At 41.6% G+C, this 19,186-nt stretch overlaps 1 protein-coding gene across 4 annotated transcripts in view; it reads right to left on the bottom strand.

Annotated features, from left to right (window-relative positions):
- Positions 1-19,186, bottom strand: part of St6galnac3 (ST6 (alpha-N-acetyl-neuraminyl-2,3-beta-galactosyl-1,3)-N-acetylgalactosaminide alpha-2,6-sialyltransferase 3) — a 510,855-nt gene that overhangs the window by 126,972 nt on the left and 364,697 nt on the right. The gene's annotated exons all lie outside the window — the stretch shown is intronic.

Genomic DNA, 19,186 nt, shown 5'->3' on the forward strand with positions numbered 1-19,186 from the left:
TTTCTTCCTTGGGATTTTTTTGGTTGATATGGTTTGATTACTATTTCAATCTCTTTACTCATAGTTGGTCAGTTCTTTAATTTAACCAAAGAAGTGAAAGGCTTGTACTTTTTTTTTTTTTTTTTTTGGTTTTTCTCTGGTACCGGGAACCGAACTCACGACCTTGCGCATGCCAGGCAGGCGCTTTTGCCGCTGAGCTAAATCCCCAGCCCCAATCCTTCTTTAAAAATCACTACATTAGAAAATATGAAATTATTCTATGTTCTAAGCACCTTTTCATTACAGCAGAATGTAAGATAGGGATTGCATAAGTGTTCCACAATAGAGATGTTCCTTATTATTCTTGTAAATTTGTTGATGGCCTTTCAGTTTTTATGTTCTACAATTACAAACAAGGTTGTGATTGTTTCCTCAGGAAATTCCTTCAGGAGTGCTCTGGGTCAGTTTATGTAGAAGTTGGTAAAAATTTCCCACTTTTTTTTTTTCTGGCCCACTAAGATGGTGGTTCAGTCAGTATAGTGCATTTGAGTTACCAGAGAAGTGGTGGTCAAAATCAGCAAGGGAAATGCTGTATAGTAGTATAATGTATGATGTAGTATCTCATATATTTTCACTCCAAAGGTCATAGAGTGCATTCTTGTCACTACAGCCCCAGGTCCAAAGAACATAGAAGGTCCGACTGGAAGAGAACCTAGTAGAACTGAGAACTTGGGAGATGCAAACCCACAGGAAGCCGTGACAGATAAAGAAGGTCCATGGAAAAGGGAAAGAACCATGGACAGAGGGATGGAGAGAGAGCAAAAAGGGGCACCAGACAGGCGGCACCCTGCTTTTCATCTGAGTTGGACTCTGGTTTGGAAGAACAAAACATGTTTGGCTCCATCCTCTGTGCCCCATGAATACTTTATTTCTGGCGATGGGACCTGAATTTCATACTCTACCAGATATTGTGGGCATAAGCACTTTATAATCGACACTGCCAATCCCCTTCCAGAGAAACCGCCTCAGATTATACTCCCACAGAGAGATCACCAGCCTCAGCAACATTTCATATCATCATGCTTTTAAATTATTGCAAATTACTTAAAGACATCTCACTTTAATTATATAAGCTTAGGCAGCTTTTCATAGTCATTGACCAATTATATATTTTTTCTTTGCTTAGTTTGTATTTGGTTGTTTACATCTTTCTTATTGATATATAAAGGGTTTGCTACATATTAAGGAAATTAACTCTCTGCCGAGTGGAAGAATTACTCCCCCACTTGTTATTTTCATGTTGTTTAATTAATTAAATTATTCATATCTTAAAATGCAGATTTATACTCATATAATGAAATGTATCAGTTTCTATTGTATTTTCTGAGTTTTTTGACGTGTTAATGTACATGAAGGCTATCTGTTTAATGTAGCAGAATACAGAAAAAACAGTTAGAATCTCATCCCAGTCACTTGCCAATCAGGGGACCCTGGACAAGTCACTTAAACTTCAATTAGAGAGGAAACTTTCTCTTCTGCCTCTGTTTTTGTTTGCTGTCTTGTAAACTGAATGAGACAAAGTTTACCAAGGCTCTGGAATCCACCATCTCCATAAATTATAAAGCAGCTGCAAATGGACAATCACATGTAAAGCATTTTGAGAAGATGAGCACCTCCCCTGAATGAGGTAAGATGGAATGCAAATTTGGGGGGTCAACTAAATAGGCTTCTAGTAAGATTAAGAAAGAGTTTCTTAAACAAATTTTTCCCTGTTAATCAGAATTCCCCTTAAAGCATGCTGTACATCATAAACCATCAGGTCACCTAAATGATCTTCACAATCCCACCATTCATGCCTTCTCCCTAGGGGTTCGAACCACATGAGAACAGAAAGAGCAAGTGGTGGTCAAAATAGGCCACTGGCTTACTGATGGAAAAGGCTTTGGTGAATGTGGGAAGACCTCAGACCACCTTCTCTGAACCTGAATGTCACAACTGCACGTTCCAGCCTCAGCTATCTGCTGCAAATAGAAATGCAGAAACCAGGGCTCTTTGCAGAGCCCTGGGCGGGCCACCAGAAGCCACCCTCCCCCCAACCGTGAATTATTTATGGATGGATTCCCAGGAGCGAGGCTGTCTGTCAGTGCATGACAGAGACCTCGTCCAGTGCATGAAAGAGCGCACCCACACCATGGCCAGAGTGTTTTTTGTGCTGCGGTCCTGCTGCTGAGCAATGCACTCAAAGAGCTTTAAACTTTCCACATTTCCCCCTTTCAGATGAGGTCCAGCTGATGAGGAAAGCAGGCAAGGAAAGGGAGAAAGGAAGCGCCATGTTCCTTGGTATTGCTCATCTCGAGGTGTGCATGGAACTCTTTCATCTTCTACTGGAAAGGTGAGGGAGATCAGTAGTCATCCTTAAAGACTATGGGCTTTGGTGCAGACCATCTTGGCGCTGAATCCACCTGAACCAAGTGGGCACCTTTGGGCAGTTACTTAAACCACGTGAGCCTTAGCCATTGTGTCTCTGAAACGGGATATAAATGCCCATCTGCCAGACAAGGTGAGAGAAGGAAAGAGACAATATATGTGAGGCACTTAGCAAAGTAACAAGCAGAATGTGTACTTGATAAATGTTGATTTTCGTTCTGTATCCACTAACTGTCATGTAAGGACCAGGTTTCACTTTGCTGTTTCACTAAAGGGGTTGTGAACAGCCAAGGTCAACCCTCAACCCACTATTCTCTTTTGCAGCGTTGGAGCCAAGTACAATTGCCTCACCCTTCCTCTTTACCTGCGATTTCATTTGCCATGGTCTCAACTACCCAGGTAACCCCCATGGACACTGAGAGATGACTGGTTAATATTCAGTTCTGCCTTCAGTTTCAGGCATCCCCAGAAGTCTTGGAACATATGCTGTTTGGATGGGGGCAGGGGCTCTATAACAGTGTTTCTTTCATTCTCTTTCTCCTGATTCCAATAACCCAACCTTGGGTTCCACTGTGGTCCTCTTTAGATGCCTCATCTGGTTCTATTTCTCTCCATTTGTGGAGCAACAGCTTGGGTAAACTCCCTAAGACCAACAGAGTCCAGGAAGCACAGGTTCTTTTCTTCCTGCGCTCCCTGGAAGCTGTCTGCCCATGGCATGCCTTCCTCTTGGCCGGGACAGGAGAGTTCCCTTCTTTGAATTGATTTGGTTTCACTGATTCCTCATTTCCCTCCTTGCCAAAGATTATGGCTCCCCCTTCCTCATAGAATCTGAAATTAGGGTTATTAATACCCATGACCAGATCTTCTGAAGAAAGCAGACCATCTGGCACCTTTGGCAAGGAATCAAATTTAGCATGCTAAGCCCCCTACCCCCTGATTAAATGAGAAGTACAAGCAGGAATACCAAGTTTCTCAGTGTCTTCACCCATTGGAAGAAGCCAGACAACAGAATGGCTCCAGCTTTTGAGAAAACTCCCATCTGAGGCCACAGAGCAGTCAGCCCTAGAGGGCAGTGACTTCTGATGCAGACATATGGGGAGGTCATTTGCTTCTCATTTACCCAACAGATAAGAATATGGAAATAGTCTCAGTCCATTTGTTTGATGAGCCTCCTAAGCCGGTGATAAACAAATCAATACAATTAGTTTTGGCTCATCATCATTAAGAAAGCTCCACTGCTGGGACACAATTTAATAATACCTCTCCCTCCACAGGAGAGAAAACCTTTCAAGACTAGTGGCTTCCCTAGGGTTACAGCATCACGGGAGAGGGTAAGCGGCTCCCATGCAGTGTCCACAGGACTCCTTAGGGTACTGTTCATCATAAGGCCCAGCAAGAGTGGTGCAGGATGGTCCTATGTGCGCCTGAGAATTCATCTGAGCAAATCTGCATTCTGTGCAGAGTTTGGAAATGCTACAATGCAAACAGATTGAAACAATGAGTAAAAATTAAAATGACATCTAATCCAGCACTAAAATCTAAACAGAAGCCAGAGTGCTGGAGTGAATTCAAGTGCTTCCCCCACACTCTCTGTGATTGTGAGAGCTACAGAATAGCTTTCTGCCTCAGCCTTCCAGCCGAATCTCCAGCACACTCTGACCAACAAGCAGCTAATATTATGTAAATGAGGCCTGGGAACATCACAGGTTTTGAATAACATCTGTCTACTTCTCGGATGGGTTGTTTTATCTGGTGGAGAATCTTTCTGGCATCTTCTCATTTGCTTCTCTTACCAAGAAGATCTCACCCTTAACACCAATTCTAAAGGGATAATTGTTCAATTAAAACAATGGCCATTTAGATTTGGAAATAATCTTGAAAAACTCAGTTCAGATAACATACTACATTTCAAATGAGGAAATTCATTTGAAGGCCCAGAGAGGTTATTTGTCCTGGTTACAAGACTTGATGAACCAAAATGTGATGCTTGACTCCAAAGCTTGATTGGAGGGTTTCTTCCTCTATAGTAGCCCAACAGTTTGAAATTTCCGAAGTTCTCCTTTAAGGAAGATTCCAAGTAACAAAACATCTTGGATGATTAATTCTTTATTTTAACTTGCAGTCCTTTCCCACTGGGTTCCTAAGTGAGCATTAGTGAAGTAAAGTGATTTATCCAAGATCAAGGAGCTTCTAAATTATAGGAGACAGACATTAATTATATACAGTTATTCCAAAGTTTACTTTATGTCACCTATACACCTAAAGTACTCTGGGACACTCACTGATTTAAAAGCTAACTTTTAATCACATGGAAGAGCCTTGGATTCTACTACCAACACAATCTACTGAGGAGGGCTTGTTGATCTTTTTTATCAGTCTATGAAGAAAGTGAGAAATAACATTAAAAATGTAAACTAAGGAATGACCGCTGTAGTACTTAGCATTACTCACCAAATCGTGAGACTTTTCACACCAGTGTTTAAGATCACAAAGGCAGACTTAATGTGTATTCTCACCAGAACTACAGATCCCACCCAGCTCACACGGAACAACGTTGTGATGACAATTCCAAACTTGAAGGAAGAAAAACAACTTTACCTAGAAATAGAATTTTCCTCCAAGAGAATTTAGAAATAAGATGGCTAGACATTTAAGATGATATGGATTCTAGAAGGCGCAGGATGTGGTCAAGAATCTTTAGCCCTCAGAATGGATAAGAAATGTATTAGGAAAGCCACAGCAGGAGTATGTTTAGAAAGCTGCGGGCAAGATTGAGTCAAGGTTGTGATAAGACACCAAGACATTCTGACAACATATTCTTGTATTTCAAAAACTTCACATCCTCACAGAAATTTATGGTGATACTGATACAACAGAAAGGCCTGCTAAGGGCATGGGTAGAGATGACAGCACAGCTCTGATGAGAAAACAGAATAAATGTGGAGGTGTGGGATTTCTACATGAACCTGTTCAATTTGAAAATTCCTTATAAATTCATTGATATCAATCTGAAAATGGTCTGAGTGACTAAGTTCAATACCTCTTCTTTTTTGGTACAATATTAAAAATATAAACTTGGCCAAGTAAATTAGTACAGGTAAGATATGTGTTAAAATCGTACTAGACTGAGTAATAAAAAGACAGAAATCATATTCATCATTTGCACTGTTTTTATGCTGAAGTGCTCACAACATATCTATGTCTGTTATCTCATTTAAAGCACAGACAAGCATTCCCTTTGGAGAGTCCAGAAAGTTTTACATTTTAGAAAACTAAAAGATGGAAAAGTAACAAGAACTAGAAGAACATTTGAGAAGTGACTACTCAAAATGTCAGTTTGGAAGATTTCAGAATAACAGGAAAACATCTGAAAAATGGCTAATCAAAATTTTAAAAATGTAGTACTTGGATGTCACAGTATAAAATCAGAAGTGAAGAGTAGATTTGGAAAGAGACAAGAGGCAGAGATTAAAGCTCCATATTTGGGGTCTTCGCTTCATACTGGGCCACCACTGTCCTTCCAATATCCCTTAAATTCCCTTGCCGACAAGCCTCCTTCCAAAGGTTATTTTGCAACACCTCCTCTCACCCAATCCTCTAGGCTTAGTACGCCTCTTGAGTGTGTTTGGATGGCTAAGTCTACACAGCAGCATCTGCCCCTCTAGCTCCTTGAAAAACCTCCAGTACAAGTAGTTTTATAGCAGATGTTCTTTACTTCTAAAGATAGCGTTCAATTTTGAAAGGTTGTTGAATGATATAAGCAAATGAAAAAAATAAACTAAACTAAAATTGGACATCAAGGGGGGTAAAATGGTGTATAAAGTAAGCCTAGCGGTACTTGAAAATAAATATATCAATAAAAGTAAGAAGATCTCCACCTTTAGTTCCACACTCTTTCCCTTCTACCACTCATGATCCAGACCTCAAAAGGAAATAAGACAGTAGGATTAGAGACTACTAAAATTTCCCAATAGTAGGGCACCTGGAGCTGACCGATTCATGCAAGAAACTCAGTTCTTAGAACTAGTGAAGAAGCATGGCTCCTGAATGACATTATCGACACTGTCCTGCAACGGAACTGTGGGACACCATGACGTCTCAAAGCATGTGCTTACTTGTACATCTTTATTTATCTCCCTCCCTATCACCTCCGTCATTCATTCTCTTAGTTAACACTGCCTAGATTCTTGCTCAGAACTTCCCTCAGGATGGTTTACATGTATTCCAGGTAGTCCTACCCACTGCCTACTTCCCTACCCAGGTTGGTTTGCACATTGCTATAGTTTGGGGAACTGGAATGTCCCCTAAAGGCCTATGTGTTAAAGCTCACTACTGGCAGGTGGTGGAACATTTCAGAGGAGGGGCCTTGTGAGGGGCCTTGTCTTTCAGAGAAAGACCTTGTGAAAGGTCTTTAGGCCATTGGTGTGTGCCCCTTAAGAGGACAGTGAGATCATTGGCCCTTCCTCTGTCTCTCTTCATTTCCACCCATGAGTGGGAGGGACTTGCTGCACCTTGCCCCTGTCACCATGTGCTGCCACCAAAGCAGTCAAAGCAGTGTGCTCTTGGTCATAGACTGTAATCTCCAAAGCAAGCCAAAATTAGCCTTGTCTTTTCATAAGCTCTTGGGTGTTTGTTCTAATGATGGAAAGCTGACTCACACATACATACATTCACATCTTCATATTCCCATGGTGTTATTTGGTATTCTAAGACACTTTGCATGGCAAAGGTAGAATTCATTGTTGGTCGTAAGCTATATATAATCAGCTTTCTTTCAAATACAGGCAAACCACATTAAGCTTCTCTTATTAAATAGTCAACTATTTCATTTTCTATAATAGGTGACTTTTCCATTTCATTTTTTTATGCTTATATTTTTAGATTTATATTTTTCTTTTTGATGCAAGCCTATTTTCCTCATGTAAGCCTACTAACACTAAATAATCATTTAACCTACCACTGTATTTTATTTTATCTCCCATCATTTTTTTTAAAATTTAATGTAAGAAACTCTCAATAATTCTGTAGGCCAACAAAACAACAAAAGAATTATTGGTCTTCATTTATGTACAGGGCCTCCTGTCTATCCTGAGAAAGCCAATGTGTTAATTTACAGGGAGGTAAAGAGTACGAAGTCAGAAAACTTCGCTAACCATTGTGGGGATGATTTGCTTTTTCTGAACCTCAGTTTACTTACAGGTCAAATAGAAATATTACGATATGCTGCTGACTATACCGGAGACTTGGGTGCATCTAATTGTACATACACATCGGGGTGTTAAATTGGAAGTTTTAGCTGAACACTCAGCTCGTGCACATATCAGATACCAAAGCGATTTGTGAGACAGACCAGCCTGTAGGACTCAAAAAGGAGACAACTAAACTAATTACACGGCTCATAAGCAATTCAGCCACACTGAGAGTATAAAAGATTTGAGTGAGGAAAGACCTGAAGGGCTAATTTCTTCCAGAAGAGCCATGCTGTGAGGTTCCCTCCCCAAAGTGGTACTTGCCCCTTTGCTTCTAATCTTATGAAAGAGACTCTCACAGGACCAAGTGGAAATCTGGGGTCTATCAGGTGCAGGTAAGGAGATAGAGGAACCGGCATTTCCTGTCTAATGGCAACAGTGGCATGTCTCCTACAGATTTTAGGGGGAGATGCATGTTCCCCGTGTATTAGATATAGAACACATAGATAAGGATGGGAGAATGAGGTTGCATTAGCTCCATTTGGTGCAGTGAGACCTTTGAGACAGAAACTAAAAACTTGGCAAATACAAGCTGGACATAAATACTGTCTCCTCTGTCCCCTCATTCCTAGGGACTGCGAAAGGAGTAAGGGATGAGTCAGAGGAAAATGCATTACTTCTATGAAGAGAACTAAGTGGGCAGCTGAAAAGTTCCCAGCTTTAGAGTGGGAAGAGCTTTCGAAAGAATCCATGAAAGTTCTCCTGAAGAAGACAACGTTTATTGTGGGCCAGGCAAGGAGAGCATGAGGCCACCTTGCACAGAGGCACTGATGTAAGAATTTGCCTCTCATCTTACTTTTTGCTCCAATTCCAAATAGTCTATGAATAAGAGAAAGCTGAGGCAGAGTAGAGGAAGGAAGAGAAAAGGAACCAGATACAGCTCATTCTCAGGCTGCAAATTCAAATGAAGTTGGGAGGTTTCACTATTACACAAGGCAGGACACTTAAAGTACCCCATTGAGACCTTTTTTACTTACAGTGATCAGAACAAGTTTACTTACCTAAGAGGTATCAGAAAAACCATAGGAATACCCAAGTTTGAAGGTTTAGTCAGAAGAAGAGGAAGAAATGATTATATTTTAAAGGGACAGGTGACAAAATAATTTTATCATTGCATTCCACAAGTTCTTTGTGTTCACTGTACTTCACACACACACACACACACACACACACACACACACACACACACACACACACAATAAGTATTATATAATAGTATGCCTAAAAATTGAAGTATCTACAGAAAGCCACAAATTTAAAAAGATGGGAATTCCCAAGGCCATCCCACTTATGCAGCTTTTGTAGAAATCTTCCCCTAGATCCTAGAACCAATGACTCCACACTGAGAACTCAAAATGGTGCAGAGTGATGAGTGGGAGCCAGGGGAAGGAATTTCATCAGAATGCTCCCGGCTTTCTGCACCTACCCACTGGTCCAGTGGGTGAGGGGGTCTTTAGGAGGACCACTGGGAGTATCATGGGCCATGACAGGTCAGAAGGTAAAGAGGACTGATGCCTAACTAAGCTCTGATTAACCAGCCTATTCGGCCAGAGTCTGTCAGGTGAAAAGTAAGTTTTTCCCATGGAGCAGAAGTAGGTCAGTAGGAGACATAGCAAGAGCTGGATTTTTTCTTTCACGTCACCCATAAAAGTCTTCCTGGAAGATGCTTACTAAGGCTGAATATAGCCTTCTGGCTCCTAGGAGCTGAGGGAAGAACCACCAGACATCACTTACACTTGACAAGTCTTAGCAAAGAGTCCTCAGAAGAAGGGGACCAGTAGAAGAATCTCTGAAAGTCCATGAAAGCTGCTTCAATCAGACACATCAATGTGTCTATGAGATTCACAGAACTAATAGCCAAGCGATAGCTAATGGGACAAGGATCACCATCTCCTTATCTTTCCTTCTATGTCTGTCTGAGTCAGGGGATCTGAAATAGCAGCTATCAGGTGAGATACCAGGTCAGTAAGGATAGGGCTGAGAAAGAGTCTAGCAAGTACATGTGGCCCTTCCAAGAGGCAGGGTCACACCTCAGGAAGTGGGGAAGATGAAATGCTGAGTCACATTCAGAGTTTTGATTATTCCGTGGAACTGAGACTACTGACATTTAAATGAACTAGGACTAACATTTGTGACTTCAAACTTCACACAAGTAGGACAAGCCTTAGGCCTGGTGAGTTCTGGGTAGCCAATGGCCAGCAGGAAAGACAGCACAGGCTTGGAAAACAGCAGTACCAGCAAAAAATGAGAGTGGACAGCGGCTGCCAAACAGGGGTTTTGCTCTTCTAAAATTTGTGCAGAACTGGTTCTGGGAGTTAAAGCCAAAGTGCCTTATAGAATCGCGTACAGCTAACAGATGCTACAATGGGCTAAAGCAAATGACTAGTAGAAATGGAAAGGCTAGGATGTCTGGAAGCTGGAATAACATCCATGGAGTTATTCATTCAGCACATAGTTATTAGGTGCCGTCTCTGAACTGGCCAGTATAACCAGAGAGTGAACTGGACTCTGGGAAGTCACCAGTCAGGAGGCCAGCAGTGCTCCTCATACACTTTAGTCACCTGCTTTTCCCAAGGTATCTGCCCTACCCTACTCACAGAGAGGGCAGGGGCACAGCTGAGCATAAAGAAGAGGAGCTTTGGAATCCACACTATCAGGGTTTGGTCCGGGTGACCCCAGGAGAATTATTCAGTGTCTCTGAATTTAAGTTTCTTTTATGGGTAAAAATGCACCATATTGTTTGACTGCTGAGTAGATTAAATAAAACAATGCATGCGAAGAATTTGGTTCAGTGCCTAGCACACGGAGGCCCTGGATAAAGGTTAGTTATTTGTCATTACTGTTCTCTTCTTTTCGGTTCTGCTCTGCTTCTCAGGAAATTGGGCACTTTGTCCTACTCACCAGAAATGCCACAGTATTTAAAATATTTCTATTCTGCGATGCCTCTTAATATTGGTATGTGGAGTATCTCTTCTTTTTCCCCTCTTAATCAGTGTATTGTTAGCAACTCAGAAACAACACAGTGTTTACAACTCCAAAAGGAATAAAATCTTAGGGGCTCTACAACCTTTCAGAAAATAGAAATCTCTTGGGCTGAAATTCCAAATGCTAGCTCTTCCTGCAAAGGTGAGGTCTTATTTATTTATTTTTTTAAGGTATGAAGAAAATTTGATAAAATTCTCTTTGAAAAATTTCTGAGTCATTGGAGCATGAAAAAAGGTGTTTCTCTTTCATTGAAAGATATTCTGAGTCCTCTTTTCAGTGCCTGAGTATCTCAATAAGCAGCTTGATTTTCAAATGTCAAACTTACCACCAAACTTGGTTCTTGGGTAGGACAAATGCCTTTGATTTGTTTGAAGAACTTTGATTTGGAAATAGTCAAGTGATTAGTTGTTAAGACTAAGGCTTTGAAGTCACAGAGTATGGATTTCTATTACAGGCCCTTGTGGAGCCTAAGACATTTGCATGTAAAATATTTCTAGAATTTTGCATATGCTTAGATATTAAAATAAGCAAGCCTAATGCATTATAATATCCCATCTGTCACATACACAAGACTACCTGATGAGGAAAGACTGTTTTGCTGTTCAACCTTAGTCACATAAGGAGAATGAACACACAGTGCCGATGAACTATGGTTACTGAAGTCCTAAATGCAAGTTATATTTAATTTTGTACACTGCACATTGGGGATACTTTTAAATAATAGCCCTTATGAGATCTCCATTTGAAAGAAAGTTAAGGATGTGGAGCTGAGCCAATAAAAGTCAAGAATTATTCAAGCATAAAAATAGAAGTCTGCAAAAGACCTTGAAAGGTTATAACACCCAATCCCTACTTAAAGTTAGAGTCTTATAGTATGTTGGGGTCGGGGGAGGCCCAAAGGAAATCACCTGCTCTAAATCTTTGACTTTATGAGTTAAGAAATTGGAATCCAAGTTAGAGTCTATTGAAATCTTGTTTGTGCTTTTCTTTCAGACTTTCAAAAGAGAAAATTTTGCAACTTGCTGTGGTTCTCCACATTCTAGTGCTTAATCACCAGCGGATTGCAACTACCCTAATTTCCACCAGTTAGGCCTGTTTTCTTGATGTACGCTATACATCTCTGTAAATGGCTAATGCTACAACAGGACACTGTGAGAAACTGAAATAAAAAACAAGTAATCTGGAGATCAGAGAGCTCACAGTTTTTCAGAAAATGGTCAGTTATCCCAAAACAATGAAGGGTCAGGAGGGTTTAGAGGGTGCAGTCTCGTTCCGAATTTCAGCTCTGTCTTAAAACAATCTTAAAAACCAGAACTTGAAAATCACTTTTCTTTAACCTTCTATTCATTCATGGATGGTAGCAATGGCTACTTGTAGGACAATATTTTTTAAAGGACAAAAAATATCTAGGCCATTTAGCAGGCTATATGTGGTGTCTTGATTGTGGTTGGTTATTATTGTTATACACAATATTTGCAGAGTAATAAAAAAGAATAGTCATTGCTTGTCATTATCATACTATCATTGCTGGCAAGTATGTTATGTTATGCTATAAACATATATAAAATTTTAGTGCTATCAAGAGAGTTTGGAAGACTAGGATCTGTGCAGCAGTGAGAGGATTCCCATATCTGATTACTGAAGGTTTTTTTTTCTTTCTTCCTGGAGACTATTAAGTGTGATGATACTATGTGCCCTCTTCAGGGGACTGAATTTGGTGACATTTCAGTCTCATTTAAATCTATGATTCCCTGAATTTTGTCTAGCTAACATTATCTCCAACTTCCATCTTCTGTCTTCATTTCATGTGACTTTGTCCCCTCATCTTTACACTTAAAAGAAATAAGATCAGATAAGGGATGGCATATGTATAGGGTTTTTGAGCAAACTCAAAGTGCACTTATAAGAAACTGCTATTGTTTTAAAATTATTTTTTCTGAAATGCTGAAGATAAGTCTTGCTGGTTATCACTGGGGATTCTAATTTATCTCGGTAAAATGAATTCCAAACGATTATTGATAATGGTATCTCTTACACAAATCCATTTTGGTTCAGCAGTTGAATGTTAATTTATACCATAATGAAAATCAAATCCTATAAGTTCTAGTTCCCTCGTTTAACACAAATTGATGTCACAACATGACTGGCAAGGGAAAAAAGTAGTTTTTTCTGTATTTCCATTTGTTGGTTTCACACATTTAATTACAGACTTGAGAGCTGTCGATTCTGTTGCCTTTATCAACCAAGACTTACAGACAACCTGACTACTTTCATGCGGGCATAATGTACTGAAATAATGTCAAACTTTTACATGTGGACTGAACACCGAATGGATAAATTTGGGTATTAGGATTGACACGTACACACTCAGGGGAACCTTACAAGACAAGAGGTCACCAAGATCTTGTTTAACTATAAGGCTGTGAGAGATTTGGGGCAAAGGGAGGAATTTCGATTTTGTCTCTACCTTTCAACAGCCCCTCCCCCAACCTGCTGCTTGTAGCTCCCTCTTCCGGAGATGTGAAGATGCACACAGTTCAGAACATTCTCTCCTTGAGCGGAGTGGATGGTATTTCAGCTCTGCTGTGTTTCCAGAACATCATTTTAAACCTATTGGTACTGTTTTGGGGGACGAATCAGGAACTGATGAATGGAGGGAAGCGATAAATCTCATTATGGAGAAGAAGATAAATCAGAAAAAACATCCAGAAACCCACGATTGGGAAAAAAATGATGGTGCTAAGGGCATCCGGATTTTAGAACTGGAAAACCAAGGGGTATGGTGTAGCTCAGTAGCAGAGTGCTTGCCAACAACTGGAAAACCAAGTCATTTTCTCTTGCGGGTAATAAATGCATTCTCAGTCTGCATGAAGAGGTACTGGATCTGCAAGGCAAAGAATCTAACTTCACTGAGGAACTGAAGTCTCCTCAGCTTCAAGAAAACAGTCAGAGGAAAAGCCTGTAGATACCAAACACAGGATGAGCAGATACTTGTTACGTCGTACTGAACTGACTTGCTATGTGAATTTGTGAAAAGAGATTAGAGTGTAGCCCTTACCCTGAGAACGACTACGGTGAAGAGTCGCATGAAGGCTGGGACTGGTACCATGGGCCAGCTCTGTCCCAGACACAGGGACGAATGTGCTCAGGCTCACTCTGTCTTGAGCCACTTCTCCTTCCTGGTGATGTGTTCTTCCTGAACCAGCCTCCGCTTACCAGAGGGGTGGTGAGATACCAAAGGCCAGGCTCCAGGATAGGCCTAGGGTAGCAGAACAAAGGAAGCTGCTCCACCTAATTTGTTCCAGGTTCTACTGAGACCAGCTTAACCAAAAACATTCTCTGTGTCCAGCATGCTCATAAAAGGCCACCTTTAGGCACGGGGCCGGGATGTCAGCCCAGGGGCCGCTTTGCCTGGCCTGTGCTCTTAGGTCAAAGACAGAATCAGATGATTCAAACTGTGAGTCATGTTTCCATCTGTCTTTTTAAATGTAAAATAGGGCATTCCCCAAGGGCAAGTGGGATTAAAGTTCGAGAATGTTGTTTGCTTTCACCATGTCCAGTGATACATATTCTGAACTATTTGGTATGTTTTAAAATTATTTCCTCTTTTTCTGAATCTTTGTAGTCAATAGAAAAGGAATGGAAAGGAAGAAAACCAGGGTAATAGGGGAGAAATGGGTCTACAGACATCTCTAGAGAAGCATCTTGGGTCATGAGTCAGAAAGAAAAGAGAATACTGGATCATGGTTTTCAGGAGAATATTTTACTAGAAGGAATTCTCTTCCAAATGGTCTGTAGGAAAATGAAACACATGAGCATACACACACACACACACACACACACACACACACACTGCCAGTTGTGAAGGATAGTCAAGCTACTAGTATAAAACAGAAGTGGGCCTAAGGGGGGACAACGGTTCAGGGCTGACCAGCTGCTCATTTTCATGAAGGGCAGCAAAATTTTCAGTTCAGGGTTTTAATGCAAGCTGATGCCTGGTGTCATAAAGACCTATACCCACACTGCTTCTCTCAGGAAGAGAAATGTATACAGAGCACAAGGATTTTGCCTAGAATTAATCTGCAGAATGGTCCCCCCTCCTCATAACCATACCCAGCCTCCTTGCATTTCAATGCAAATGGCCCTACCCCACCAAGGGAACGATCAGCACTCTCACTTAAACCTCACATATGTCTGGAACACAATAAGAATCACTTAATGTTATTTCCTTAATGCATTTCTTGTTCCCTTTTAAAAAATACTTATTGGCCCAGTGTCCTAGTAATAAATATAACAAATTCATATTAGAGCAGAGGTCAGCACACTACAGCCTGTGGGTCAAATTCAATCAATGGCATATTTTTGTATGAGCTAAGACTAGTTTTTACATTCTTGAAGGGCTGTGGAAAATAACAAAGAACAGTATGCAAGAGAAATCATAATGGACTACAAGGCTCAAATATTCACTCTCTAGTCCTTTCTAGAAGACGTTTGCTTACTTTGCATTAGAACATTTTTTTTTTCTTTAAATCTGAAAGTATAAACAGAAAAGCAAGGAGTAGTCAGTATATTCGGTTTGGCTTGCCTAAAAATTTATGGAAATTCTGTGAGGGCGAGGGATATAGCTGGTAAGTGCAAAGTCCTGAGCTCGATTCCTGGTACCAAAAAAAAAGGAACAGAAAATTCTGTGAAGCACAATTTATCCCCAGAGGAAATTCTTAGGACCCTTGCAAATGATGAAATAATTTACAATATAACAGAATAATGTTATATAATATTATGTCTATTATATTATATTAAGCATTTGTTACATTTAAGCAATTAACAAAAGTGCAACTGGGCCTCATTTCCTTTTTTTTTTGTTTGTTTTTTTTCTCCAGTACCAGGAACCAAACTCACGACCTTGCGCTTGCCAGGCAGGCGCTTTTGCCGCTGAGCTAAATCCCCAGCCCCTCATTTCCTTATATTAAAAAATAGTTTTGCAAAACAGTTTCGATGAGGATACAGATATGTGAAAGGCTCAAATTGTGACTAATTCCAAGGACTGCCGTCACCACTTACTATTCCCTTTTAGACTAAATGCTTCTCATACGCCACTTCCTTTATGCTTCAAAACAACACTCTGAGACAGTCTCGCCATAAGGCGGCTGGAGCTCAGAGGGGTGAGTACTGTATCCGTGGTAAGTGATAGGTGAAGGACTCAGACTCAGGTCTGGCTGGTGATAGACTGAGAGCTGCTGTACTACATGGCAGAGTCTCGATGCTGTCCTCACTTCCTTAAAAGTGAGACATTATATTTTATTATTCATTCTCTGCAAATATTGCAGAGTTTGGTGAGTGGGCAGGTGAAATTTCAGCATCTCAGCAGTCGCAGCCTCTTCCCTTGTGCGTGCACAGAACAAAAGAACGCTTTCTGAAGGTTTTAAGAACCCATGAAAAGAAAGTGTAGCTCCTCTTTTTATTGTATTTGGAAAAGCTGCGGTTAGGGTTTCTTGCTTTCAGTCGGTGCTATTTAAAGGGTGAACCTTTGAATGGCGATAATTTTAGTTGCATGTGTGTGTTGCTTTCCTTATTTTCACGGAGGCAGTGAAGCCTTCCAGGGGGTGCGACTGAAGCAAGCTGCAGTCCCACAGGATGCCAGGGGATTCTCTTCATACGAGTCCATCTCTCTCTCTTTCTCTTTCCTCTCTTCCTCCCTTTCACCTTCTCTTGATGTCTCCACTCCTGCTACCACATGTAGGAGGTCGAAAGGAGTTAGAAAATGCTCTTCAGGTTGCAGCAACAGGGAAGAAGAGCCAGCTGCTGCTTTTTCTTTGAAACCTCTATCAGCTCCAGCCCTACTCCACCCTCTGCTTCCAGCCTGCACTTCCAGCTGCTAAGGCAGCATTTCTACATGGAGGTTGTGCTACCGTTAACAAATAACCAGGGCCATATGGACTTAAACTTCGTCACAACTCCAAGTCTTTATCTAGATGATACTGCATGTCTAGGCCACAGCAATATCACTTCCTACACATTCTTTCCAAACTAATCTTTACTTCTCCTTATCCTTGACCCTGATCCAATCACCAAGTCCTGCGGAACCTGGCTGTCTACTGTTCTCCCACATTGTCCTTGGCCTCTCTCTCCATACTTTCTGGTTCATCACCTGACATGTGGCATATGCCAGTGATCTTTTAGTGTGTCTCTGGGCCCTGAAGCTCTTCCCCCTTCACACCCTACTGCAGCATAATAACGCTCTCAAACCTGCTGGCTTAAAGTAACAGCCACCCCCTGTATGCTCACAATTCTGCATCAGGGATAGGCTTCATTGGCTGCAACAGCCGGTCTTTCTGTCACATGTGTTGGCTGGGGTGTCTCATTTTGGTGCTGCATGAATCAAGCTGGTGCCACTAACATGTCTGGCATCCCTGCTGGGGTGGCTGAACCTGCCGGGATGGCCTCAGCCTGTCTGTTTTCATTGTTCTCTATCCAATCTTTTCCTTCCATAGTCCAGAAAGTCAGGCTTTTTTAAAAAACTCACTTAGGATTCTTGGAATGCAAAAATGAGAACTACATTGTCTTTTAAGGCCTACGCAGAGAAGTCACACTGTGTTACTTTTGGCTATACTGATCATGACTGTAGTGGCTTGACAACTGGTGGTCAACCTATAACCCCCAGCTGAACTGAGTAAGCACAGTGCTGGGTGTGGGAGGCCCACCTGGAGACTGTTGCCAGCAGCATAAGAGGCAGAACTGGAGAAGAAGAAAGAAGGATGTGGGCAACTGAGGAAGGCTGTTGGGAGCTGGTAGAAGCTGTTGGGAGCCTGTTGGAGGCAGGGAGAAACTGTATGGAGCTGCTGGTTTTCTCGGAGGAGCTTGTCACACTGGCTTTCCTGATGGGAACTCAGCTTTCCTGATCATTGGAGGAGCTCAGAACCTCACTGTTGCTGAGGATGGCTGTGGTACTTTTTGGGGGAGCTATGTTTCTTACTTTGCGCATTGCTTCCTGGCTCCAGGGCAGATCCCTCAGCCTGCTAGCACCGATCCTTCATCTCACCGGCACAGACTTTCCAAATGCCATCAACGACCTTTGGGCCTCTCAGAGCAGATTTGTGAAACAGGCCTGCATGAGATACTGTTGTGGGCTCTGGACCTCCAGCTGGACTCATGGAAGGCACCGTAATGAGCTCTAGGTCTTCAGCTGGACTCATGCAGGACATTATTGTGGGATCCAGGCCCTCAGCTAGATTTTTTGGTCTCTAGTGTATGGACAGATTTCCTGCTCTCTCTTGTACATGATTCTTTGGGTGACTATTATAAATAACTTTATAAAATATGTGTCCTGTATTATATTGTTTCCCCTTGTAAACAAACCCTGTATCAACACAATGATCAAACCAATCCATAAACCTAGCTCAGAGTCAAGAGGAGAGGACCTAGACTCCACCTCATGATGGGAAGAAGTACAAAATAGCCTTGCAAAGGGCCTTAGGGGGTGGGAGGGCTTTTTGTGTGATCATCACAGGATAAAAAACGCTATCAGAAGAAGTATGTTTCTATCTGAATGGATTCTGGTCTACTCCAAAATAGAACTTTCAGTCTAATAAGAGGTGAATTTTTTATCTATGAGTATTTTCAAAGGAGGATCGAGTGGAATAGGGATAAGCTCTAACTCAACTCCAAAGGCCATCTTCCTAATAGCACTGCAGATTTGTAGAAAGGAGAAAGAGAATTCAATAAATCAAAAAAGCATGGATATAAAAAAATCAACCATTTATATGTGGCTAAAGAGACCATTCTGAATTGCAACTTCACACTGTAAGCCACAAAAGGTATCAAACGGTTTTACACTTGTCATCATCAGAAAAGTGCCACCCGTGGAAGCAAACACCAGTGGCACCCGGCGAGCAGTTTCCTGTCATCCCAGAGTTCTCACGCCTCTCCAGACTGTACATTCTGGCCACTGGTGTCATCTTTTCCCCAAGAGCTACTGCCGGGTAACTTCTTCATTTGTCACTCCTACCTGTGCCTTGCTCCGGCCACCTCTCTTCTCTCACCAGAGGAGCTCATTCCTTCTTCACAAAAAGGACGAGATACTAGTCATGAATGCTTTTGACTCTGTTCCCACTCCATGCTAGCTTTTTCCCTCTGTATTTCCCACACATCAGCCCCAGCCTTAGCAAGCAAAAAGCCCTTCTTGCGCAAGGTTCACCCATCAGCCCACCCACCTCTCCTTTGGGTTCCAATCCAACACTTTCTTACCTCTAGTGAATCTCTTTTTTTCCTATATCACCAAAACCTCTTGCTCCCTGAAAACCACCTCTAGCATACAAAGCATTCCTCTTTACCAGGTATACACTTCCTAGTCCCTGCCCTCTAGATAGGGACTCAGGCCCTCATTTTCCTTTGAATCTTCATGGTCAAACTTCCCAAGTAATCTCAACTTGCTATCCTAGCATCCTCATCAAAAATAGCTAACATCTACTGTGGAGATGTAACGTAATTAGCACTGCTCAAAGCACTTTTTGCACTTGAACTCATGTGGGTCACCTAACAACTTGGAA

This window comes from Chinchilla lanigera, unplaced genomic scaffold, assembly GCF_000276665.1.
Source record: "Chinchilla lanigera isolate Chin_1 unplaced genomic scaffold, ChiLan1.0 scaffold00022, whole genome shotgun sequence".
NCBI lineage: Eukaryota > Metazoa > Chordata > Mammalia > Rodentia > Chinchillidae > Chinchilla > Chinchilla lanigera.